This window comes from Amblyomma americanum, chromosome 2 (assembly GCF_052857255.1).
Source record: "Amblyomma americanum isolate KBUSLIRL-KWMA chromosome 2, ASM5285725v1, whole genome shotgun sequence".
NCBI lineage: Eukaryota > Metazoa > Arthropoda > Arachnida > Ixodida > Ixodidae > Amblyomma > Amblyomma americanum.
In genome coordinates, this window is record NC_135498.1 from 71,628,780 (window position 1) to 71,654,749 (window position 25,970).

At 43.6% G+C, this 25,970-nt stretch overlaps 1 long non-coding RNA gene across 1 annotated transcript; it reads right to left on the reverse strand.

Moving 5' to 3' along the window:
• Positions 1–8,874: 8,874 nt before the first annotated feature.
• LOC144118678 (uncharacterized) lies at positions 8,875–15,413 on the reverse strand. Its single transcript, XR_013312106.1, has 3 exons — positions 15,370–15,413; positions 9,949–10,011; positions 8,875–9,008 (listed from the first exon to the last, which is right to left on the reverse strand). It is a non-coding gene; the product is annotated as an uncharacterized LOC144118678 (long non-coding RNA).
• Positions 15,414–25,970: the final 10,557 nt, after the last annotated feature.

Sequence of the window (25,970 nt, forward strand, 5' to 3'; positions counted from 1 at the left end):
CAAATCGCAGGGGCACATGTTGAAACTTTCGAAACTTTGCCTTTCATGTCACTACATCAGAAAGCTCAGAGTAGATGTAAACCCAGAACCAATGTCAAATAGACCCTGAAGCAACTATTCCTAAAAAAGAGGCTTCATAAAATGCTACAAAACACGCACTATTTCGCCATCATCGTCGCGAACGAGTGTACAAGGGTAGATTATTTCTTCTGCACTTTAAGCTAGAGACAAAAATATAATTTTGCAGGCCAAGCCAACATGTCTAACACCTTCGCAGTCCGTCTGCTGTCTTTGGTGGCTGCCATGCTCGGTATGTTTACGAAATTAAAATTTTAAATGTGCAATACTTTTTACTATCATTTTCGCCAAAATAGGCGGAACACGATCTGGTAACCGCGGCAAATAGAACACTGAAATATTCTCAAATTATCAGTCCCCACTGCCGCCGTAGTTACATTTGCTCCCTTTGGCGGAAACGCCGCACCATCTAAACAGTGGTCAATGTTGGAGGAGTTTCCTACCCTTTCCCACCCGTCTCTCTTCCTTCTGTCAGCAAAAAATCTTAAATGCCACAGTCATGGAAGAAAAAGACTTTAACTGCTCTGGTAAACATAATCATATTCCCAAAGCCTATCACTGTGAAAAAACTTCACCCGGGAAATCATTATCTAAATTTCTTTTCCAGAAAGCGCACTGCTGCTTATATATCCCTTTTATATATCGGCGAAGCAGTGAACTACGCTCGCATTCAACTAACCAACAAGCTTGAGTGCAGATCTCCCTAGCAACCAAATTGAAAAGGAACATTTTCAGCACGAAAATGCTTTCAATAAAGTCGATTATCAACCAATCAGCATATCCGGATTACAAGACTTTCTAGTAAACTGTTGAAAGCTGAAATTGTTGAGAATGGCCTTAATTAGTCTGTTCAAAGGACTAATCAGGGTCCTGTCATTAGTTTCAACTTTCGACAGTATATTTGATGGGCTTCTAGACAGGATATACTGATAGGTTCAAAATCAAGTTTATTGGAAGCAACTGCGTTATGAAAATGTTGCTATATAACATTGTTCCCCACTAAGTCAAATTTTCATCGCGAATATTTGTAAATACACGCGGTTCCTCTTATATAAACAGTGTCATGAAAATTATGACGCAAGTGCGCCGCTATGAACGGCTAGATTAGAGAAGCAATGTTTAAAACACTTCAATTCAAACTTCCTAACACAATTCTCTGATATTTTGCTTTCAGCGCTGCTAACAATGGCACCCAATGGAGCTGAGGCGATTCCTCTATACATTATGGATGAGATGAACAAGGGGAGGGCAGAAGACATGGCTAGCAAGGAATGAAGTTCACCTGTTGCTGAATAAACACGGGCAGTGAACGACATCCGCATTTGCTCATTTCGTAACATACAAACAAAGAACAAAGTCTTAAATGTCAAACATTGCCTTTTTTGTCAATAACTTTTTTCAAATGCCACTACTAAGCTGAACATTTCGCAATCTGCAACCATTGCTTTGCGATTTTTAAAAAAAAATATTGTATGTAAAGTGCCAATGGTGGCGGCCAAATTCAAACAGAATGGTATCATGATGGAAACGACGCTCGCACACCCGCTTAGATCAGATGACAGCAGATACTAACCGCAATCCATATAAAGTGGATGGACACCGTCGTTATAGGCGGCGTTTATCGTATGGAAAGTAGTGCAGTGTTCTCAAATCAGGTTTCCTTGTCTTATTCATTACGATAGATGTATCGCTGGTAACATAAAGTGAAAACGAAGAAGACAACACCCGCTGTTGGACACACTGAAAGATATTCGGCTTCGCTCTTTGTGACGCTGCTCTGTCAGACATCAGAGGCTCGTTGTACTGATATAACATCAGGAGAAATGTTCATCACGATGAGTTCTCGGGTAAGTTTATTCATCGGGAAAAGAAGGTGCGCTTGTCCCGTCCTCTTTCATGCGATTGTCCCTTTTGTGCAGCTCATCTTTACACTATGATAAGAAATATGCTGATCCCGCAACGGTATGAAAATATTACGTGTAAGGGAACGACTCTGTAATCACTGCAAAGCTAGATATCGTCTCTTCAAATAAGTAATACTGTTAGTCTCTTAAAATTGAGATACAAAATTTATACTTTTCTGGCTAACTTGAACCACAGATGTTAATTTTGAATATAGCATAGATACTAATCGGCCGCGATTTCTCTTTGGCGCCACTGAGGCTTCCAAATGAGTGAGCTATTAAAAGTTTTTTCCGTCCTAATTAGCTACAAAAGCCCCAATAGGTTCATAATTATTTCTTAAGAACGCGACACCCTGCCCGCTTTGAGGTAGAAACTCTCTAGGTTTCTAAATTTTCAAGATTGTTAATTGACTGAAGTGTTCATTTAATGTTGATGCTCCCAAGTACCCCTGATCTAGCTCGGCATCTTCAATTTCTGCTAAATGCCTTGTCTTAACGTACACCACTCGCCAAATGCGCGTCAGAAAAAATGTGTATTTTAAATGTCTGTTCCTCAAAAGAAACTGTTATTTATCTTATATTTCACCCTAGAAGAACGGGTTCCAATTCAGCTATTTTAATTGTACCAGATATATCCTCCCCCATCTCGTACACTCCATGAAACACAGCCTAGGCCAAGAAACCACTCCTTTATTCACTTTAAGATGTCAAATAACTGCACACCATGTTCAAATCCCACAATAAAAAGAATTGGAGAGTACAGATTCGGTAACAGCACTGCAATTAACTAATAACGTGAAATTACCTCAATACATAGATGCATGATTTCATTGACCCTACAGTCAATGAATAATGAGTTTTAATAGGAAGTAATTGAAATTAGTGAGCATAATTCTCGTCTTCTATATCAATTCGAGTAGAAAACCGCGTCTTTAGTCACATTATCTTTCCAGAAGCTCTTCAGAAAGAAAAAAGCTGTTCCGCAAACGGAAGCAAGTCAACAACCCGTTCCTAATCCTTGAGTTCTACATAGGCCTTTCGAAGTTATGCACGTCTGTTTCAACGCGCCGGACCGTGATTCCATAATACGACACTCTTTCGATCCTTCTTTCTGGAAATGTTTGAAATTTTAGTCAGGTATGAAGGCTCCTTATGGGAAAGCTTTATCACTTGCTGATAGAAGCAGTAATGTCATCCCTGATTACGAATATCCTGGTTTTTTTTACGGTGTTTACTGTCCAAAATCGACTCAAGCAAGCACGCCCGAAACGCACGTCATCTCGCCGAAAACACGCTGTGCGGTTAAGGAATACGCTCTTCCCTGGTATCAGCTGTACTCCAAGCGTCACGCTGGGCATCGCCGACGGTTAGGTGCCCGGGATTAGCCATAGCCTGCAAAGCAGCTTCCTCTTGCTGCTTGCAGCACTTAGATGCCTTGCAACCACTCGTGGCGGAGCTTTCTCAAACTGCACCACCCATAGTTGGAACACTTTTTCAAAAGCCCACACAGCGCCAAGTTCCAAAGCAGACGACGGTCCTCTCACAATTTAAAGCGGCGGCGCGCGAGGGACGCGGTTGCTGCTGATGCCTCACGCTCCCTCAACTGCTTTTGCTGCGGCTCTATGTCGGCCATTGCAATCCATGCACGCGCCCTCACCCACACCAACCGCATGCCCAGCAATGCCATCCAGTGCGCAGCGCGCGCAGAAGCTGCCCTCCCCGAAGTAGTTGGGCTCGTCAGGCATGAGATGGCGCTGCTGCGCGTAATTCCAAGCGCGACTATACGCTTCATTTAAGGCACGGTCGCCATTACAGCTTTTGCTGCTCTCGTGAAACTGTGGCTGGAAGAGAAATTCGGTATTTCTTATATATATTGCTGGATTGGGCAGGAGAGACTGATATCACGAAGTGAAGGACAAATTGACCAAGTCTTCGTGGACGCACGTTCATGCGATAAACAAAACAAACACGTTATTTCAGCAATTATGAGGAAGAGTATACATGATGTAAAAAAAATATTTTTCGGAGTTTCAAGATGACAGTGAGAGAGCTGTAGTTAAAATAACACTATTGTAAGCGTGCATGCACTCAATTCCACACTTCTTCATCTGCCTTGTGTCTAGCTACACATACATCCACACTTCATAGCAGCGTACTCATGGTAATTGGTGTACATTATTATATACACAATTCTCGCAATTTTGAGGCAGGTAAATGATGTTCGCGTTGAAATGATATTGGACCGCTCAAGCGGGACTCTTTTAACCAAAACTTGTTGTAATGCGCTGATAAATCCCAACAGCAGTGACCGAATTTATTATAAAAATAAAAACCTTATAAAAATCATCTCAGGGCTGTTTATGCATGCTGCAGAATGCAGATATTGAGCGTCGAGAATCATTTTAGTTCCAGCAATGTCTTTTTAGTTGCTGGGTAATTAATGGAAAGAAAGGTGGACTGTTCAGTCCTGGGCCACCTATAAAGTAGAAAGGAATGATTTAGACAAGTTAATCACGCTAAGTGAACTTTTCTGGTTGCCATGCTCCACAAGCTTACAAAGTGCAGAAATAAGTCCTAAAAACTGATTGAGTCATCTTCACTAAATATAAGTATTTTTTCTACGCTAAATACCTTTAAGTTGTCGAAACCATCATGAACTTTTTTTACGTGCAAATGTTTTGCGTTTGGGTCTTGTATGACATAGTGTTCTTTTTTTGTGTCTGCATCAAAAAATATGAATACTGTTGTGAAAGGGAAGTGCTTTTTGGTGCTTTTTGAAGCTGGCATAGAATAACGATGTTTTTTCTTAAGATTACACCCTCTATTACGCCAAAATTCATGAAAGGAGCGAGCACTGGATAAACGCTATTTTTGCTGGATACAACTTAAAGGTATTAAGCGTAGAAACTATAATGATGTTGAGTGAAGATGACTGAATCTGTTTTTAGGACTTAATTCTGCACTTTGTAAGCTCGTGGAGCATGACAATCAGAAATGTTCACTTAACGTGAATAAATTGTCTAAGTCATTCCTTTATACTTTATAGGTGCCCAAGGACGGAATAGCCCACCTTTCTTTCAATTCATTACCCAGCAACTAAACAGACATTGATGAAACGAAACTGATCCTCGGAGCTGCATATCTACCTTCTGCAGCATGCATAAACGGCCCTGAGATAATTTTTGTAAGGTTTATATTTGTATCATAAATTTTATGTCGGCCGTTGGGAGTTATCAGCGCTATGCAATAAGTTTTTGTTGAAAGAGTCCCTCTTGAGCTGTTCGGTATCATTTCAACGCGAACGTCATTTACTTTGCTCAAAATTGCGAGAATTGTGTATATAATAATGTAGACCAAGTACTATAAGTACTCTGCTATGATGTGTGGATGTATGTGTAGCCAGACACAAGGCAGATGAAGAAGTGTGGAATTGAGTGCATGCACACTTACAATAGTGTTATTTTAATTACAGCTCTCTCAATGTCACTTTGAAACTCGGAAAAATATTTTTTTTTACATCATATATACTCTTCCTCATAATTGCTGAAATAACGTGCTTGTTTTGTTTATCGCATGAACGTGCGTCCACGAAGACTTGGTCAATTTGTCCTTCACTTCGTGATATCAGTCTCTGCTGCCCAATCCAGCAATTTATATAAGAAATACAGGATTTCTCTTCATGCCACACTTTAGCGACAGTAGCAAAATCTGTAGTGGCGACCGTGACTTCAATGAAGCGTCTGGTAGCTCTTGAAATTACGCGCAGCAGCGCCATCTCATGCCTGACGAGCCCAACTACTTCGGGAGGGCAGCTTCTGCGCGCGCTGCGCACTGGATGGCATTGCTGGGCATGCGGTTGGTGTGGGTGAGGGCGCGTGCATGGATGGCAATGGCCGACATTGAGCCGCAGCAAAAGCAGTAGAGGGAGCGTGAGGCATAAGCAGCAACCGTGTCCCTCGCACGCCGCCGCTTTAAATTGTGAGAGGACCGTCGTCTGCTTTGGAACGAGCCGCTGTGTGGGCTTTTGAAAAAAGTGTTGCGACTGTGGGTTGTGCAGTTGAAAAAAGCTCCGCTACGAGTGGTTGCAAGGCATCGAAGTGCTTGCGGGGACAGCTGTAGCGGCGTAGACACGTCGCAAGGAACAAGGGGAAGTTGCTTTGCAGGCTATGGTGAAGCCCGGGCGTCGAACGGTTGCAGATGCCCAGCGTGACGCTTTGAGTACAGCTGATGCCAGAGAAGAGCGTATTCCTTAACCGCACAGCGCGTTTTCGTTGTGATGACATTCGTTTCTGTCGTGCTCACCTGCCGTAAAATCCTATGCGCGAAGCTCAACGAGAGAACACCAGAAAAGAGACAACTGCTCTGGAAAGCACAACTGTTCTGGTTTCTGCATGATACGTACTTCCATGCAAACTAGTCTCGTATTTAACTTTAAAAAATTCAAAATATGCAACCCGCGCTTTTTAAAAAGAGCAGCTCGATAAAGTTTACTGACTTAACAATGTGTGAGATAAAAGTGTGCTGCATCTTAACAGATCCATTCAGTCACTCTTGGATCTTAGCAGATGTTTAGGTTGGTTTTGTTTGTGGAGGTTTAACGCCCCAAAACGACAAATGTAATGAGGGTCGGAGTAGTAAAGGGTCCGAAAATTTCGACAACGTTTCGTTTTTTAACGTGCACTACCGCACAGTACACAAGCCTCCAGAATTTGACCTCCATCGAAATTCGACCGCCGCGGCCGGGATCATCCAACCCGTGAATTTTGGGTCAGCAGCCAAGCGCCATATCCACTGAGCTACCGCGCCCGGGTATTAGCTGTTGTGTATTTGCATGAATTTTCACCATTGAGACTTACTATATGATTCACCTCAATCCACCTCAAGTTGCATTCAGCCACGTGCGCAATGTCGGATTATTTATTGGCTCAATGATAATTTTCAATTCCTTGGGGTTGCGAAACGTTGCTACGCAGTTAACAGAATGTGTGTTCAGTTTGGAGGTGATGTATATTTTCAGCATGGCATGGAAAGTTATGAAGGAATAATTAAGATATTAATAGGAAATTAAATTTTTTAAGTACGCAGAAATATAACTGTACATGTGCAGCAATGGTGCGTTCGAAGGGGGCGAGATTGTCATACCTGTTTACTTTTTAGTGCCTAGAAATGAGCGAGTTGTTATGTGAATTTCAGATGCATCAAATCACATGCAAAAACAGTTTTGCATACTGACTTTTTATTTAAGGATAATGAACGAAATCGTCGGCGAAATGCTCAATACATGAGGAAATGCGATCACCATTATTGCCAGCATTGTGTATATTGACAAGAAAAAAGTGCTCCACATGGTAGATTGTGGTCAACCGCATGTTAAAGACATGCATACGAAATACAACCATCGGCTGCTAAAAAACAGAGTGCTGTTAGTGAGGAATTACTAAATCAATGGTGTGATGCGGGGGTGAACATATAAGGGACTTGTTTTAGACGGAGAAATCATAGGGTAATTTCTCACACGTTCATGAAAAACTAGAGAAATACCCAATCTAGTCACGATCTAGGTTATAGAGAGGATGCTGAGCACATATTAGGCGAGAAAGAAAGGGATTCGCGTGTAGAGTGTAGGCGACAATCTTGTCCAAAACAGAAAAAATGAGATGGGGGGAGAATATATCTGGTACATTTAAAATAGCTGAATTAGAACCACTTCTTCTAGGGGGAAACATAAGATAAATAACAGTTCTTTTGATGAACAGACTTTTAAAACGCAAATTTTTCTGACGCGCATTTGGCGAGTGGTGTACGTTAAGACGAGACATTTAGCAGCAATTGAAGATGCCGAGCTGGATCAGGGGCACTTGGGAGCAGCAACATTAAATGGCCTCTTCAGTCAATTAATTATATTGAAAATTTAGAAACCTGGAGAGTTTTTACCTCAAAGCGGGCAGCGTGTCCTATGCGTAAGAAGTCATTAGGGATCTATTGAGGCTATTGAAGCTAATCAGAACGAAAAAATTTTTTAATAGCTCATTCATTTTGAAACCTCAGTGGCGCCAAAGCAGAATCTCGGCCGTTTAGAATCTATGCAATATTTAAAATTAACATCTGTGGTTCAATTTTGCCCGAAAAGTATAATTTTTATATCTCATTTTTAAGAGTATAAAAGTATTACTTATTTGAAGAGACGAGATCTAGATTTGCAGTGATTAAAGATTCGTCCCCTTACACGAAATATTTTCAGACCGTTGCGGGATCAGCAAATTTCTCATCATAGTGGAAAGATGAGCTGCGCAAATAGGACAATCGCATGAAAGAGGACGGGACAAGCGCACCTTCTTTTCCCGATGAATAAACTTACCCGAAAACTCATCGTGATGAACATTTCTCCTGATGTTATATCAGTACAACGAGCCTGTGATGTCTGAGAGAGCAGCGTCACAAAGAGCGAAGCCGAATATTTTGCAGGGTGTCAAACGGCGGGTGGCGTCATCGTTTTCACTTTGTGCTGCCAGCGTTACTTTTATCGTAATGAATAAGAGAAGGAAGCCTGATTTTAGAACGCTGCACTACCTTCCTCAAAATAATCACCGCCTATATTGACCGTATCCATTCAATGTATATAGATTGTGATTAGTATCTACTGCCATCTGATCAAAGAGGGGGTGTGAGCATCGTTTTCAATGTGAAACCCGTCTGCCTGAATTTGGCCACCGCCATGTGGCACTTTACAACCAGAAAATTTTTAAATCACAAAGCGATGGCTGTAGACTGCGAAATATTAAGCTCAGTAGTGGCATTTTAGAATAGTTATTAACAAAAAAGGGAATGTTTGACAGGGAAGACTTTGTTCTTTTGATTGTATGTTACGAAATGAGCAAATACAAATGTCGTTCACTGCTCGTATTTATTCAGCAACATGGGAACTTCATTCCTTGCTAGCCATGTCTTCCGCCCTCCCCTTGTTCATCTCATCCATAATGTATAGAGGAATGGCCTCTGCTCCATTGGGTGCCATTGTTAGCAGCGCTGAAAGCAAATAAGCAGAGAAATGAGTTACGAAGTTTGCATTGAAGTGTTTTAAACATTGCGGCTCTATTCCAGCCGTTCATAGGGGCGCAATAGCGTCATAATATTTATGAGAATGTTTCTTTAAGAGGAAACGCGTGTATTTACAAATATTCGCAATGAAAACTTGACTGAGTGGAGAACAATGTTAAATTAGAAAATTTTCAGAAAGCAGTTGCTTCCAATAAGTTTCATTTTGAACCTATCACTATGTCCGGTCTAGAAGGCGATCAAATAAACTGTCGAAAGTTGTAACTAATGACAGGACCCTGATTACTCCTGTGATTAGACTAATCTCGGCCAATCTAAACAATTTTAACTTTCCACAGTGTATTAGAGAGTCTTCTAATCCGGATATGCTGATAGATTTATAATCGACTTTCTTTAAATCATTTTCGTGGTGAAAATTTTCCTTTTTAATTTGGTCTCTTAGGAAAATCTGCATTCATATTTGTTTGTTAGTTGAATGCGAGCGTAGTTCACTGCTTCGCCGATATATAAGAGCGATATATAAGCAGCAGTGCTCTTTCTGGTAAAAAAAATTAGTTAAAAATTTCCCGTGCGAAGTTTTTTCACGGTGATAGGCTTGGGCAATAGGATTAAGTTAACCAGAGCAGTTAGTCTTTTCTCCCATGACAGCGGCATTTAAGATTGCTGACAGAAGGAAGAGAGACGGGTGGGAAAGGGGCAGAAACTCCTCTAACATTGACTACTGTTTAGAAGGTGCGGCTTTTACGCCAAAGGGAGCAAATATATCTACGGCGGCAGCGGGGACTGATAATTTGAAAAAGTTTCGGTGTTCTTCTTGCCGCGGTTACAACTTTGCGCCCCCCACCCCCAACTTAGGAAAAATGAAAGTGAAAAATATTTCGCATCCAAAATTTTTATTTCGTACACTTACCAAGCATGGCGGCCACCAGACAGAGGAGACTGACTGCGAAGTTGTTGGACATGTTGGCTTGGCCTGCAAAATAATAATTTGTCTCTGGCTTAAAGTGCAGAAAAAATAATCTAGGCTTGTACACTCGCTCGCGACAATAAAGATGAAGTAGTGCGTCTTTTATAGTATTTTATACAACCTCGCCGTTAGGAATTGTTGCTTCAGGGTCCATTTGACATTGGTTCTGGGTTTAATTCTACTCTGAGCTTTCTTATGTAGTGAAAGCCAAAGTTTCGAAAGTTTCAACATGTGCCCCTGCGATTTGTTCGCTTTTGTTAAGTAATGGGAATTTCACTTCAAGTCATTCGCATAAAAAATATAATGGCTGAAATATAAATCAAATGAGCGAACACATAATAAATCCTACGCCCCACACCACAGGTTCCAGCATCTGCGCTACTCACAGGCTGAAGTGCGCACAAACGCACATCTTTGAAGCCAGAATGAAAAGAATGCGCACCAGGATAGAGGCTGAGATAACGGGAACAGAAAAGGTTACAATTCAAGAATTCTAAAGTAGACACAGTAGCATGTACGGTGTTCAATCAAATCCACAAAAAAACGTGCGAATTGCTTTAAATAACAAGTTTTATTGCAAGAAATGTTATCTTAATGAGTGCAAGGACGCTGCTAAACACTGTGCCTGAATTATAGCATATTAAGCAATCCAGCAGGCAAATCAATTACCGCGGTCATCATGCAGCGAGTTATAGTTTTGGAAAAATTGTTTTTTGGCAGGGTGTGGCGCTGCGTTTTTGATGGAATTTGCAGCCGTGGCTCAGTGGTAAGGCTCTGAGCAGCTGGGCCCAGCCCACCGTCGTAAATCAAGCGCAATAGGCACTGCTGCATCTGAGGGCATATTTTGGAACAGGTGTTGGTAATGAGCGTGCACACCGATACTTTTGTTCATTTAATCGCCGACGGAGGGCTATAGGAACAGTTAGGAAACAATTTCTGATGTTTTTCTTTTCGACATCAGGTTTGGAGTTAAAGTGAAAGATATTTATTATCCTCCCGGTCAGGTCTGTCCTGTGGGCAGCTAAGAATCCCAGGCGTAGAGGGGAGTTTCTTTTTTCAGTCCAGCTAGAAGTGTATCAAATACTACGATTACCAAAATACAGATGTTAACAACTTCCCAGTGGTGACATTTTCCTGACCATATGATTTTGGTGTCAGCACAGAGTGCACTGCACTGTCGGCACGTCGCTGCAAGCTTGTTTGCTTAGAGGTCGCATTTTCCTTTAGCGATATTTACCAAATCCAGCTTTGAAAAGTAGCAATGAGCTTTTCACGTCAGGGTTGGTCTGTGAAATCGAGTACGCAACACCCTTAGCGCAGCCCTAACATTCATCTGAGATATGAGAAATGTAAGAAATAAACCTCCGAATTCAGAAACTAAAAAATGTGCAGTAGACGGTAGCATTGTTTTACTCACCACTCTATAGTCTGCAGGTAAGAAGTCACAGCAGGTGTGTAAGTTGTACTCGTTATAAAACAAATACCAGTGGTGTATAGCTTATATAGTGCGCGAAAAAACAGCGGATCAATTATTGATCGAGTATGAAGCAAAAGAAATAACAAAAAATACAAGACGAGCTGTATGGCCTTTTCATAGATGTCTGTGAAGATAGAAGACAGAAATGCCGAACAACTGTTTTTTGGACATTTCGAAAACATCGCATCACTGAGATACCTTACAGGACACATAGGTGAGAGCAATGTTAACTGCAGTGATATGAAATGCCACAAACGACGTGTTGGACGCCATCCGAAATGAAGTTCGTCATGTCGTGGCATATTCCTTGTTGTGATGGACACATTTGTCTTGGACGAAAATATGTTGGGCCTCTGTCGACCTGCAAATCTCGTGATTCGAAATGAAACAAGGCTATCCCAGTCACTTCAGCGAAATTCCTCGCGCTGTTCTCATCTGCCAGAGTATTATCGGTGGCGTTTTTAGGTCGCGATAGCAAATACGCCACATGACGCGATACATTCAAATTCCAGACCCAGCGTATGTGCGCAGGAGCTGATGATTAGTTTGCGTATTAGTATCTAATTAGCTGTGAGAATGGTTATTTAAAAAGATTTATTTATCACATTTATTGGAATCTAGACGATAGTTCTTTAAAAACATGAGTAATGAAACTATTAGGTAGGCTTAGATTCCAGGATTTTGACGTTGTGTCTTTAAAATATTAAGACAACGCATAAAAACAAAAACAATAGCACACAGGCAGAGGCAGCACCAAACGCCAGCAGACGACAGTAATATATCCGTTACTATCAGTAACTGATGCTTAGAAGAGCACACACGACAATTGGCTGCTTTTTTGACCTCCTTTTACCTTCTTGTGGTGGCGTGAACACATTTGCTTTTAGTGCAAGCTCTTCACGCGTCATTTTCCGCTGACAACATGGCAACAAAGAGACGGTGTCATTACACTGCCGCCTTCAAGTGAAACGTCGCGAAGGGTAACAGCAGTTTCGAAATCTGTTAGCCCGTTGGGACATATAAATGCAGGTAAAGAATTTTCGCCGTTGGAGGGGCATGGAAATTATGGTCACCGAGTAGCAACTAGAATGGCCTTCAGGGGCCCAAAGAAAAGCAGCCATTCAGAACTGGACTCAGAAGTGGCTGTGTTCGTGAAATCGCGGAGGTCAGCGTCACATCCAGTCACCAGAGAAGTGCTACAGTCCCAAGGGAGAGCCCTGGCAAGAGAGTCAGACATTCAACCGGACCAGTGGAACCCTCGAGTTAATTCCAACACGCCGTATTAAGCGCGCGTCGCTAACAGTCAGATTGCTGCAGCCTGAGATGACATCCCTCAAAACTTGGTTGAGCGCTTGCTCCGAAACTTCAACATTTAGAGTGCGTTTGATGGCGCAGAAGATTGGGAACTGTATGAAGAGGGCAGTGATAATGAGGTCAGCGATGTTTCTTTAGCGTGTTGTCTCTGCTGTCGCTCTCACTTGAAAATTCGTCCGGCTTGTGCTCGAGAAATGTTTTCTCTTTGGCAATTAACTTTCCGTTCTGGCCTTCAAATCTTGGCGGGACAAGATTCGCATCAATTTTTGTTCGCAGCCTTACACTCCAAGTCAATTCCGCGCTCATTAGGAGCTGTGAATCAATTATCAACTTCATTAGAAAGCAAACCTGGATCCAAGACCAAGAGACAATCAAACGTCTTGCTTGTATTTTAGAGCGGGACTGAACGAGTCTATTTTCTAGCGGCATGCTCTGAGACAACTGGCCAATTGTTCAACCCAGAACATATCAGGCCGCTGTGGCAGCAAAGAATGAATTCCAAAATTATTGCCCACAAGGAAACGAATATTAAAAATAAGTAAAGTTGATGTCTTAACAACAGCGACGAGATTTGCTGTTATTTGGGCTTTTTGCGTACAGAACACGAGAGCATGTGAACCAAACAAGAATTACTTGCTTTCAATCAAACCATACATTGAGTGCCAAAAGTGAATTGAGGTATTATCAACCCTGGCGTTTTGCAGCAGGTACTGGTTGGTATTGAACAAGCATGGCACTCTTCATGCGGCGTAATTTTAATGCGATGATCTCTCTATTCTGGAATATTCTTTCCTGTTGCTGACAGCGTTCAGCCTATGCTCATGCCTGTCGCATCGACCTTCGATAATTTTTCAGAGACCCCAGTTCCGGTTTTTAAGCATAGCTTGCTTCATCTCCGAACACTGCCATTTGTTTCTAGCTCCAGACTGGACACTGAACGCTTATCTCTCAGGATATTTTTGCTAGACCTCTTTCTGTTCCTGTTAGCCTCGCCTTGCAAGCTTTTTATTTCTGGTACAGTAAAAAAGGTATCGTCGCTCTCTCTGGCGAAATATTCTAAGTTCTAAATTAGAAGGCTGTGCTCAAAAATTTTGCTTACCCCAGACTAAGTAGCCTCTTTATTAATGAGAAGATTTCGTGCACTTCTTTTACGCCATCTTGAATGTTTCTTGAGATAATCACTACTTTACCCAGACATCGCAAAGATGTGCACAATATATGTCACCTTGTCTAGGTCCAGCGCATCCGACGCGATTCCGGACATTGCACTGATCTCCTGGCCGTCCGTCCGGCAGGAAATATTTTTTGATAATTCACACGCCTAACATTTCATTTAGTTTTCTCGATGCAAAAAACAACAAAAAATAGCGAAGGCCTTCATTTGTGCGAACGCAACGGCTATGGTGGCGTGCTAAACCTCCTAAAGAATCCAAAATGAGCTTCATTTTAATGGAAAGGAACAAAAAAATCATAGCGTCACATTGACAGGATGCCAATGAAGGTTGCAAACTTTTTGTGCTAATATTTCTTTGAAGGGAAACATCGTAAAACATTTGATATAAGTACACTTCTGTTACATGCTTTTAAGTTTCAATAGGCCTACGAGGACATGATTATAAAATTGTCGCTGACTTTAAGGAAGGCGTGTAGCCCAGAATCATTATTGCTTTTTTAAACTTGACAGAAAATATATGTCCACAGAATGTCTTTTGAGCCCTAGACCCAAAGACCCAAAAACCCATATTGTTCATCCCAAGGAATACCGCGTCGCGACACAGATAGTGGTGAAATCGGTTAGGGTGGTCTTCGCAGAAGCACAAAAGAAAAGTAGCCTGGCGAAGCATGCATAGAAATAACAGTACAGGACCTCTATGGATAGCTTTTACTGGAAACCTGATGCCTTCAACTTTCTATTTCAACGTAATTTAATGGCTCGCGATATGATTACTTGTCACTGTGAACTCTGAGAAAGGCTGTCGTAGAAGGCTCTGCAGCAGGGATTCTCATAAGTTTTATTATATTTTCTATTTATTTTCCTCTGAATTTTTCTAAGCTTTCACTACTGTCGATTTATTTTTGTTCATATAAACTGATGTACATTCGTGTTTGCTTGCAAGTGCTTCTGCGGCAACGATCGGATCCTTGACATTGTGCATCGACCAAACATTATAGCCGTTAAGTGAATTTCGGTATCCCCTTAAGTTCATAAGATCAACAGCTAGTATTGCTATTATACTACTGAGAAAAATATGCTGCGTCTACTTGTTACTTTCCTGTTCGAATGCATGAAGAGATTTTTTGGTTTGTTATCTACCCTACCAAATCTAAATCACTGTAGAAAAAAACAGAGCTTTTCGAAATGAGTCGCTAAATGAGAACAAATTCGACAGTTATAATCGCTCGTAATATGATTAACGTTATCTAGCAGCATCGCAGCTACCGGACGTTCAAAACGGGGATTTGTATGCGGTACACTTTGATCAGCCACGCAAATAGGCATTCAATCCACTTATTGTGCCCTGTCGAAAAGGAATTCACATATTACGGGGAACTCATGGCCTTCTGGTACTTACCGTTAAATGCCTCAGAATACAAAGTCGAAGCTTTTCTGCTCTCGATGGTGATAGCAGCAAATGCATCCAGATGGGGTATATATACTTGTAGCAGGGACGAAGTGCCCTATTTTTTTGCTTCGAATGTCACAAATTTTCACGATAAAGCAGCCCATTCATGACAGGCAATTTAATCAGCGGCGGATTTCTATTAGCACGCACAGCTGAAATAACAAGAAAAAAAGCTGTTAACTCCGAGGAAGGACCGAGTGAAGAGCAGTACTGACCAGAATGTCGGAAAGCCATTAATGAAAGCAGTGTTTGAATGACAGGGGTTTTATTGCTCGCCAGATTTTATATACCACACAAAGCTGAAGAAAACAGCACAGTCGGACAATTTGGGCGTAAATGACGCCAGCTCTACACACGGACCGCAACAATATAAAAATATTTAATTAGGATACGAAAATTTTAACATCTAATTAAACATGCAGACTCGCAAGAAACTGCGCATATGGCCTGCACTTTCTATTCATTTCTGGTGTTCGCACGATTCGCACTTCTTCTTGCTCTGTCTTTCTCTTATTTATTGAGAAGCGCAGTAGCAAACAAAGATTTATTATTTCCAATGTTTTTGTGTAATCTGAAATTACAGTTGATTTAAAAAACTTGTACAATTTATGAGTATATTATGACGCAATGATGTCCTTTTCCCCAGAGCTCTTGTTGGGGAATAATGTTCGCCTGCAGTTCGTCTTTCATTTGTGTTCTTGCATGGACGCTTTCTACTGCGCTCATTATCGTCTGTGTTGAAATATTTTCAACTTACTGCCATTTTCAGCCGGGATATTTTGCGCTTGCATGTATTACTCTATATTTCTCGAAGCAATTGATCGAGTGCAAGGTTATCATAATGTCATCAGGACTGCTCAACTGGCAATAAGCCGTGCCTCAAATATGGATATATTCACCATCAGGTTTCACTTGATTTCATACTTGCACAATCCACACCTTCACACGATCTGAACAGATATAGCTTTAGAGTTAGTTTGTTTTCAATCATCTCAGGAGAACGGCAGAACGCCCAACCCGGTTCTCGAGGAAGACGTATTTCGCGTAAGCCTTGAAAACTGTATGCTCTGAGCAAAAATGAACACTTACCAACTCCCCCAAATTTGCGCTTTACTTGATGTTTTATATGGACGTTTGCGATAATTGGGCCTCCTATCAGTCTCTACCATCACTCGAAGGATTGTGAGACGTAATGTGAAATATGCTGAACTAAACCTCAGGACTCGAGCTGAAGACCAGCACATCTGTGAACTTAACCTATTAGAGACGATCGTACTTTTTAATGTACAGTTTAGTTTTGAAAGATTTCAGGCCAACAATTAATAGTTGCTTTTCAAGTGGCTCAAGCGTTTGCCACCAGAGGTAGTATGAAGCCCCTCAACTATGAAGGTGTGTTTCTTGCCCTCAGTGTGTCATCCCTCCGTGGAGCAAGTTCAGGAAAGTTGTTTTGCACCAACTACAGCGGTAGTCGCTTGCTTACATTTTTCTTGCATCCGCGATCATGTACATATCATCATAGTATTAAGTATACGGCAGCACGAAAGACAAAAGTGAATAGTGGATGCTTTGAATTCCCCTCATCTTTCAATTCTCTTGCACTATGATGAAGTACCTGCTGCTGTACTTTTTATAGTGGGATGGGTCTTCCTTCGTGCACAGTGCCGTATATCTGTTCCAGGTCATAGATCTTATAGTTTTCTCATTTTCGTGTAAAGAAACCGTTCTTTTTTCGAACAAGGAGGCCTTAAAGCTTGTTTCGCCAGTAGCTAGCTATCCTGAATAACATGTGGATGTGGCTTTAATCACTTGTAATAAATATTTGGTTATAAGAACTGCATGCGGAGCAGTGCAATCGGATGCGGTTATGCATTTGGCACATACTGTAAAACAGCAGAGATTCCTCCAGTTCAGTAAAAAAGAAACCTTTGGAAGCGCGTGTTTTCTTATCATTTCCTGAGATGTTTTCAACACCTAGTGACCATATCTTCATTTTGGGCAACTTTTTGTTTTTACCAGTCAAGACATTTTAACACACTGCTGGCAGGGATTGCGGGCTACAGGAACCGTTCGCGAAAACCGACTTAGGAAGTGTCCACGGGGCCTTAAAGAAAAATATGGTATGAAAACAGCGAGGAGAAATTAGCTTTTCTATCAATCGCGTACGTCACCCGTTTTCCGTGAAGTCTGAGTACCACAGGGCGGTAACTATGATTTGCAATTATCACAGCATTGAGACAACATGTTTAGAAAAGCGGTGGTCGCCCACAGCGCACGAAACTGCACTTTTGACGGTAAATTTTTTTTTCTCTTTACTATACTGGCATGACAGGAGTCGATGTGGGCGCCTAGATAATGTACCAACAGAAGGGCTACTCTTCATTATCTACGTCTCGACATGCCGCAACCAGGCGTTCGCAGGCTCACTCGTCTCTCAAGATTTTTTCACAAAAGAGAAATTTTCGTGCTCAAATTAGAGAAACAACAGCGGTGTTACGCCTCTAACTTCGAAACTAGTAAAGGAATTTTGTCGAAATTTCAGAAATCTGTTTTGAGCAATAAGAATCTTTATGTGCAAAAATATAAAAAACACCATTAGATTTTTTTGTCCCTCATGGATAATTGGGCTTCTAAAATGACGTAAGGTCATCAACACCTGGTATGAATAGGTGGCGAACAGAAGCGAGTAATGTGACTAGACGAACTGAAGTCGTCTTTTTAAGGAATTGATAGGATTTCTTCAATATGTTGCCCCAAACGCAGATATTTATCTCATCATGATGTTTTTTTTTGTAGACCAAGGTTGGGTCTGCACTCGTGGAGTTTGTCACTTTGACTAGATTCAAGGTGTTATAAGCAAATATGTTTTTCGAGGCATTCTTGAAAAAAATATGCTTCTATATTCACGCAAGATTCTGTGTTGTGTATATGCGTATGGACAGAATTAAGTTCTGAGGTATCGTTCTAGGCTTGTGGAAAATTGAAGGCAAAAAGTGGACCGGTGGTTCTTATGGAGTGGAGAGGCATGGCTGATGATATCATTTCAATTGAACATCGTTAGATGAGCATCACACGTCGTCAGAGAAAACAGAAGTAATTTTTGGCAAGCAGAAAGTCGAACAAATGCTGCGAAAGTGGGCACACATATTCTAGACATTTTTGAAAGCTTCATGGGCACCATGCTTTGGCTTTCTTTGGATTTTCTTTCTTAGGTATATTTCCGGCAGCGCCTACATCTCTGCAAACTGTTAAGATTTCAGCTAAAATCTCTGGCGAATATATCTCTGGGGAGCTACTTATTACTGCTACAATGCGATGCTGATGCAGGAAAAAAAATCGCAGAGAACACATTAGCTCCTCCTCCAGTGTATGCCTCGATAGTGTAACGAGCGAATTCTTATATATGCCATATATTCCCAGATGTACTCGACATTCATAGATCAATTGTAGTCCTCCTCATACCCTTGCTGACGCACTGGTGCAGCGGTTGGGTGATGCATCACCTGCGATTGCTGGTGCTCTGAGTGCTTAGCTTTGTGCGTTCTAGTTTCCTCTTCCTTCGAGACCAATCATTAATTTAACTACCACCTGTCAAAGTAGAGAGTTTGCTAACTATACTGTGAACACGTTGTGATGACGCCACAAGGCCACATAGCCAACCTGACTCCTAGGTTGAAGAGTTACTGTATAGAAACTCTAGAAGAGCTGCAGGTATGCTGTCCCTACGCCGCTCACGAGTCTATTGGATAAACGCGATCACATGGTTGAAAAGCGTCCATGCATTGCGGCGAAGCCAACTCGTTTGCACCGTATATCACTAGATCGTTTCTGTCGGTCCATTCGTACACCTGCTACTCTCGTGCTTTGCGGCTTTTTATTTTGTCCCAGAGGATATATTCACTGTAAGCGATGTTTTCTTATCAATAAAACGCAATTTTCCACAAGTCATCGCCGACGAATAAGAGAAAGCGTTTGTGATTGGTGACGCTCACAACAGCCGCCGCCAACCAACCACAAGAGAAATATTTCGTTCGAAACTCATTCGGATAGTCCTTGTTGCAGCGTACTAATTATTATGATCCTTTTTCACGAGATCAAACAGCAATGTGCTTAGAATAAATTGATTTTGGCAGCCAAAATGAAATTTACTGAGCTTGCAATTGCACAAACCACTGCTGCAATTTCCTGAGGATGCAAAAGTTGCGGCTTTCTCAAAATACGGGTCATTGGGGCTGCAGTATGGAGGTCCTGCAGACAACTCTATTTACTTACAGAGTAACTCGAATTGGCTGCTTTCCATGCCCGCGATTTTTCGCTCACAATGCGAACGCCGACAATGCCGACGCCTAATTTTCTAAAAAACGGGGTCCTTAACGCTATCGCCTAATCGCCTAATAATGCATCTCTAATCGCTGCATGTCTGAGAGACGTGTACCACAGTCACTCAGAATTAAGAGGATGTCTCGAGAGAGAGGCCAGTAAGCTGCACTGGGCGTCGCTATAGCCTGCTAATAGAAACCAAATGTTGGCAGAGACGCTTGAACTGCTTACGTGGGGGAATTCGAAAGCAGTATTGTTCCTGGGTGTCCTTTTTATGCTACTGTGTGTGTACATGTGTGGCAGCACAAGCCGTCTCACCCAGCACAAGTGGCAGTGGGCGCCGATGAAGACGACACCGAGGAGCATCCAATCCTCCATCGAGGGCGTTGGTCATTAAGCCTGAGGAAATCATGATCGTCAGCATCCCGGTTGGACCTCCTCCTTCCGCTGGAGCCTCACGCGAGTCTGTTCCAGCTGGCTTCATGCAGCGCATCAAACCCTGCTACTACTGTCTATAACTCAGCCGATGTTTGCCACACCCCGGCCTCGTTCTCGATGGTGCAACAAAATGGTGACTCCGGACATCAGCTAGAAATCACTAACCCTGCATGGCCAACGCCGACGGCAACGCCTTCGCCTTCTCCGGTGAAGACGCCTCTAGCGATGCCTCTACGCTCTCTCTGCGCCTTAACCCGTTCTCGCCTCCCGATCCTCAGCTGTGGCTCGACTAAGTAAGCAGCCAGTTCTCAGGTGCGCATCACCTCGCAGACGAGAAGTTTCACCTCGTCGCTGCGTCGCTTACTCCCGAGGTTACCGCCGAGATACTCGATGTTCTTTAAACGCCACCCGCCTCGGGGCTGTTTTAAACGTTGGCTGCAGCACTCATGAAGCGAATAAGAGAGACAGACTATCGCCGCCCACAACAAGTAATGTCTTCTGAAGAACTGCGGGACCGCAAACCTACCCAGTTGCTGCAGCGGCTCCCAAAGCTCAGGCGGCAAGACTGACACCTTCGCCCGAGCAATCCTGAGTGGACTGTTTCTTGAACGCATACTCTCGTTAATCCGCACGGTGGTCATCACCGCACTTGGTTTGTCTTTGCACTAGCGCGCTGAGCTTGCGCATTCCGTCATGGGCATATGCTGTACGCCGGTTTTTCTCGGCGCTGTGTCGCGCCTCCTCCCAGCCGTCGTCTCTTCCCTCCCGATTGGAACTCCAGAGCGTCCGTGAACAGTTCCACGCCGTATTACCCGTCCTTGTTATAAGCTCATCACCAGCCCATCAAATCTTCTTGGAACCATCGGATAAACCAACACTGCCATCATTACACAATTCGGACTATTCGAATACATCCGCATGCCCGTTGGCCTCTGTAACTTTATACAAACAATTCAACGCTTTGTGGAGATCCTCTTTCGGGGTGCACTCTTTGGCACGGCGTACACCGATGATCTCCTCGTCTTCAGCGGGGATGCTGACTAGCGCTTGAAACACCTCCGCTAATTTTTCCAGCGCCTCTCCGACTATTGTCTCTTCATCACTAGTGCCAAGTGTGGCTTGGGAAATTCGAAGCTGGACGTTTTCGGCCACCGTGTTGACCATTCGGGTATCCTCCTCTTCTATCCAAAGTCAAGGTCATTCAAAAATTTTTGCAGCATACTTTACTCCGCGCTCTCCACAATATTGTTGGCCTTAAAAATTTTGCCGCCGCTTTACTGCTGACTGTGCAGCCCCCCCCCCCCCCCTCAAACCATTCAAAGCGAGAAAGCCAACTGTACACAATTTACATGGTCTTCCGCCGCTCTAGAGTGTTCCGAATCCGCCAGAATCAAGCTATTCGATGTCCTTCTCCTGGCCCACCCCCGTCATGGTGCACCTATACGCCTCATGAATGGCAGTTCTGACACCGTGTTGGAACTGTACCCCACGAGCTCATAGAAGGTGCCAGGAGCCTTCTGTCTTCTTACTAACGAAACTTTTACTCCGCAGAAAGCAGCTACAGTACATCTGGCCGGGAACTTTTAGACATCTACATTCATGTTACCGGTATTCACCTATGGGGAGAAGGGTGGATGCTAACGAAAAGAGTTCAGCTGAAGGACAAAGCTGCAAACTATGGGAAAAAATACAGGTGTACGTAAGAGAACGGAAGCGGGTAGAATTGATGAGGGAACAAACGAGGGTATGGCATCCTATTCTAACTCCAAGAGGAAGAAATGGTCTTGGGCAGGACATCCAGGGTGAAGGCACGGTAACCGTTGTTCATTAAGGGTGACGGAGTGGATTCCAAGAGAACGCGAGCGTAGCAGTGAATGACAGAAAGCCAGGAAAGCGGATGATATTAGAAGTTCGCGGGGTTACGGCGGCCGCAGCTACCAAAGTACTGAGCTCATTAGAGAGACATGGAAAAACCTTTGCCCTGCAGTGGGCGTAGTCATGCTGATGACGCTGATGTTGGTTCGCTATTTCAAGCACCTCCTCGAAAGTCGGCAGCTGCTCGTTGCCGACGACCATAATACACTCTCTTGCCATCAAGTCTAGGAGCAGTCAATTCTTGCCAGGTGAAATCCGTAATCTCTTGTACGTGACGGATATTACGGCATACATTAGACATGTGCAAGACTTTGACAACGCCTCGGCTGCTGCACACCCACGTGGCACCTCTTCCCTACTACTGGCGCCTGGTAAGCTAACGTCGACCTGGGCGCCCTCGCCAGAGCACAGAACCAAGGCGCGGATATAATGACCATCCTAAGGTCCCCGGCTCATTGGTCCTCCGTTAAGTTTCCCTCTAATCGAGCCCCGTCCCCATCATTTGCAATACTGCGACAGGCACTCCCTGCTCTTTGGTTCCCTCTTCGTTTCGTTGCCTAGTTTTCAACGCCCTCCACGGTCTCTATCGTCCTGGAATTCGCACCACGCAGTATCTCTTTCGCAGCGTTACGTATGGCATGGTAAGAACAAGGACTTTCACTCCTGGGCCCAAGCCTACCTGGCCTGCCGGCAGTATAAATCACTTCGATCACATCTCCTTTCGGCTTGGTCTATCCGCGATCAGCACGCTTCGACAATGTCCACAGCGATATCATCGCCCCTTATACCCCGTATGCAGTATATTGCTATCTGCGTACGTGAATCGACCGTTTCATTCGCTGGCCCGCCTCTTTCCCTCTCCCCGATGCATCTAGTGACACCATCGCCAACCAAAATTTTGGTCGCAGAGTAGGTGTCAAGATACGGGGCTACCTCAACTATCACCACCGATAGTTCCCCTCAGTTTGAATAGTCTCTGTTCAAGAATCCTATGACTCTGCTTGGAAGTTCTCGAACTCGCACTACCGCTTACCTTCGTCAACGGCATGATTGAAGCCGTTCGGTAAAGGCAACCCTCAAAGCAGAACAGGAGGCCACTCACTGGACCGTGAAGTTGTTCATTGGTCCGTGAAGTTCTCTATTCGTGCTCCGTCCTCATAATTTGCAATACTGCGGCAGGCACTTCCTGCCCTTTGGTCCCTTCTGCGTTTCGTTGCCTAGTTTTCAACGCCCTCCACGGTCTCTCTCGTCCTAGAATTTGCACCACGCATTACCTCATTTCGCAGCGTTACGTACGGCCTGATATCAGCAAGGATAGTCGCGCCTGGGCCCAAAAGTGCCTGGCATGTCGGCAGTATAAAACACAGCGATCACGAAATCTCTTTTCGGCTTGGTCCATTCGCGATCAGCACGCTTCGACACTGTCCACAGCGATGTCATGAACCCTTGGCCCCCGTCTGCAGTATATTGCTATCTGATTACGTGCATCGACCGTTTTATTCGCTGGCCCGCCGCTTTCCCTCTTCGATGCAACTAGTGACACCATCGCCAGAATTTTGGTCGCCGGATAGGTGTCAAGATACGGGGCTCCATCTACTGTCACCACCGACAGTTCCCCTCAGTTTGAATATTCACTGTTCAAGAATCGTATGACTCTGCTTGGAAGTTCTCGAACTCGCAGTACCACTTACCATCCCTTCTTCAAAGGCAGGATTGAAAGGTTCCGAATTTCGGTAAAGGCAACCCTCAAAGCACAACTCAATGGCACTCACTGGACTATATCCCTACCACTTGTTCTGCTTAGCCTGCCGGTTACATTGACACAAGATATCCGCTGCGCCCCGGCAGAATTTGTCGTCGGCACGCCCCTCAGTCTTCGTGTCGAATTTTTAGACATCACTATTTCCGCTCCAAGCCTCCATTAATCCAACCATTATGGGGTCTAGCTTCGCAGATTTAGCCGACATCTCCGAGCTCCTGCAACTCGAGACCAGATTCGTCCACCTTCGCACGTTCCTCCTGAGCTTTAGACGTTCACTCACGTTTTCGTTCAGCGAGACTGTCCGCAAACCAATTCAGCGACCCTACAATGGCCCTTTCCGCGTATTCAGAGCACAGTCGAAGATTTTCATCGTGGACGTTCCCGACCGACCTGACTCTATTTCTATCTACAGCCCTAAGCCAGCTTTTATACAGGTCGTACTGCCCCAGTACCTCTTGCCATGCAGTTGCTTCTTCACAAGCGGGGGGGGGGGGGGTCTGCTGCAGCAACACAACCTGTCTTACCCACCACAGGCGGCAGCTGGCGGTGATGAAGACGACACCGAGGAACATCATGGGTCGAGCTAGCTGAAAGTGGTAGATCGAACCCTGGCCCAACAGCATATAAATCAGCCGATATTTGTTTCTTTCCGGCCTCATACTGGTTCACGCTACATAGAAATTAGGTTTTTTCTACGAGTTTCTGTTCTCGTGTTGGTATGGAGCTGTATGACACCACCCGGAACGCTGTGTGGTGAACGGTTACAATACACTTTAGATGCGAATCTCTACGAATGCATACATCAAAAAGAGCATATGTGGTTGATTCGAATCCCTGTAGAAAAATAACCCCAAACTTAACTAGCACATGTAAGCTGTAAGCAACGAGAATTCGTGCGACGTCACCAGGAACTTTGTACGACAAATTTTTGTGTCGCAGTTTGTGTACAAATGTCGAGAATAATGCCACCACACAAAAGAGGACCAGTGTCGAGTGCGTATGGACAAAGGACATGTATAGTATTATTGTAGTGGTGGTGCACGGCTTTCTCTGCGCGCCATACGGCCGCTTGATGAGGTAACTTTATTTTGTTTTGGCCATCGCACTGGTTTTCTGCACCATCAGCGAGTGTACACACACACACACACACACACACACGCCGCCAGCTTTTTTCGTAATGGGAATAGAAACGCTGTCACTTATAATTGTTAAAACAGAGAGGATATTCTGACACTGAAAGGAGATTAAGCATGCGTGTATGATGTAGCGGAGAATATGAAATTTTCTATCAACGCCGCAATCCTTCGGCTATGTTTCTGCGTCGCAAAGCCTATTTATAGCGGCTTCCCTTCTTGCATCTTGTGGTGAAAACTCGGTGACTGGCATGGACAACCAAGTAAGGTGTTGACACAGCACCAGATGTGTACAGACATCCTCTGTATTCCTAGAAGGCGCCCATGTGCTCTGCAAATTAAGTGCATGCTTAAGATCCCTAGGCAGTCGAAATTATTCCTAGGCGATTTTATACCCGACTTCTTTCCCTCTCTTTCATTTCACTCCCATTTTACTTCATTTTCCGCCGACAGATTTGAGGGCTCTATCTTGACGTGATTAGACACTGCGCCTTTCATTTCGTCGAAACGGATTCTAAATTTTTCTTACAAGGCACTAGCCGATATGAAACCCAAGGCGCGAGCGAACCCTAACGTGCCCCTCGTTAAAATCTTCAAGCTTCTAAAGTATTACTGAAGCCTCTCTTAAAAACTGCCAATCAGGATTCTCAGTTTCTAGCAAAAAATGTTTTTACTTATGAAACGTTAGTGCGATGTCAGTGCGCAGTAAAGTAAATCTTCTTTAGTGCGGACGCTAAACACTGGGAAGCGATAGCCCTCTTAACAGTCTTAGCGTCCGCACTAAAGAAGTCCTGTCACCATGCTATGCACTCCGCCTTTGAATCTCAGGTGTCCAGACTGCAGAAAGCAGGCTTCTCTGGTTCCCTCCGTGACGCAGACCTTGCTGAAAAGCTGAAGGGCAGCAATGAAAACAACCGACCTAAAGATAAAAAAGCTGGCAAGGCCGGAAGTTGTACCTTACTTGCCCCTCAAATCTTATAACCTCAAGAAGGTGGGCAATAAATACGGCGTCGACGTGGTATTTT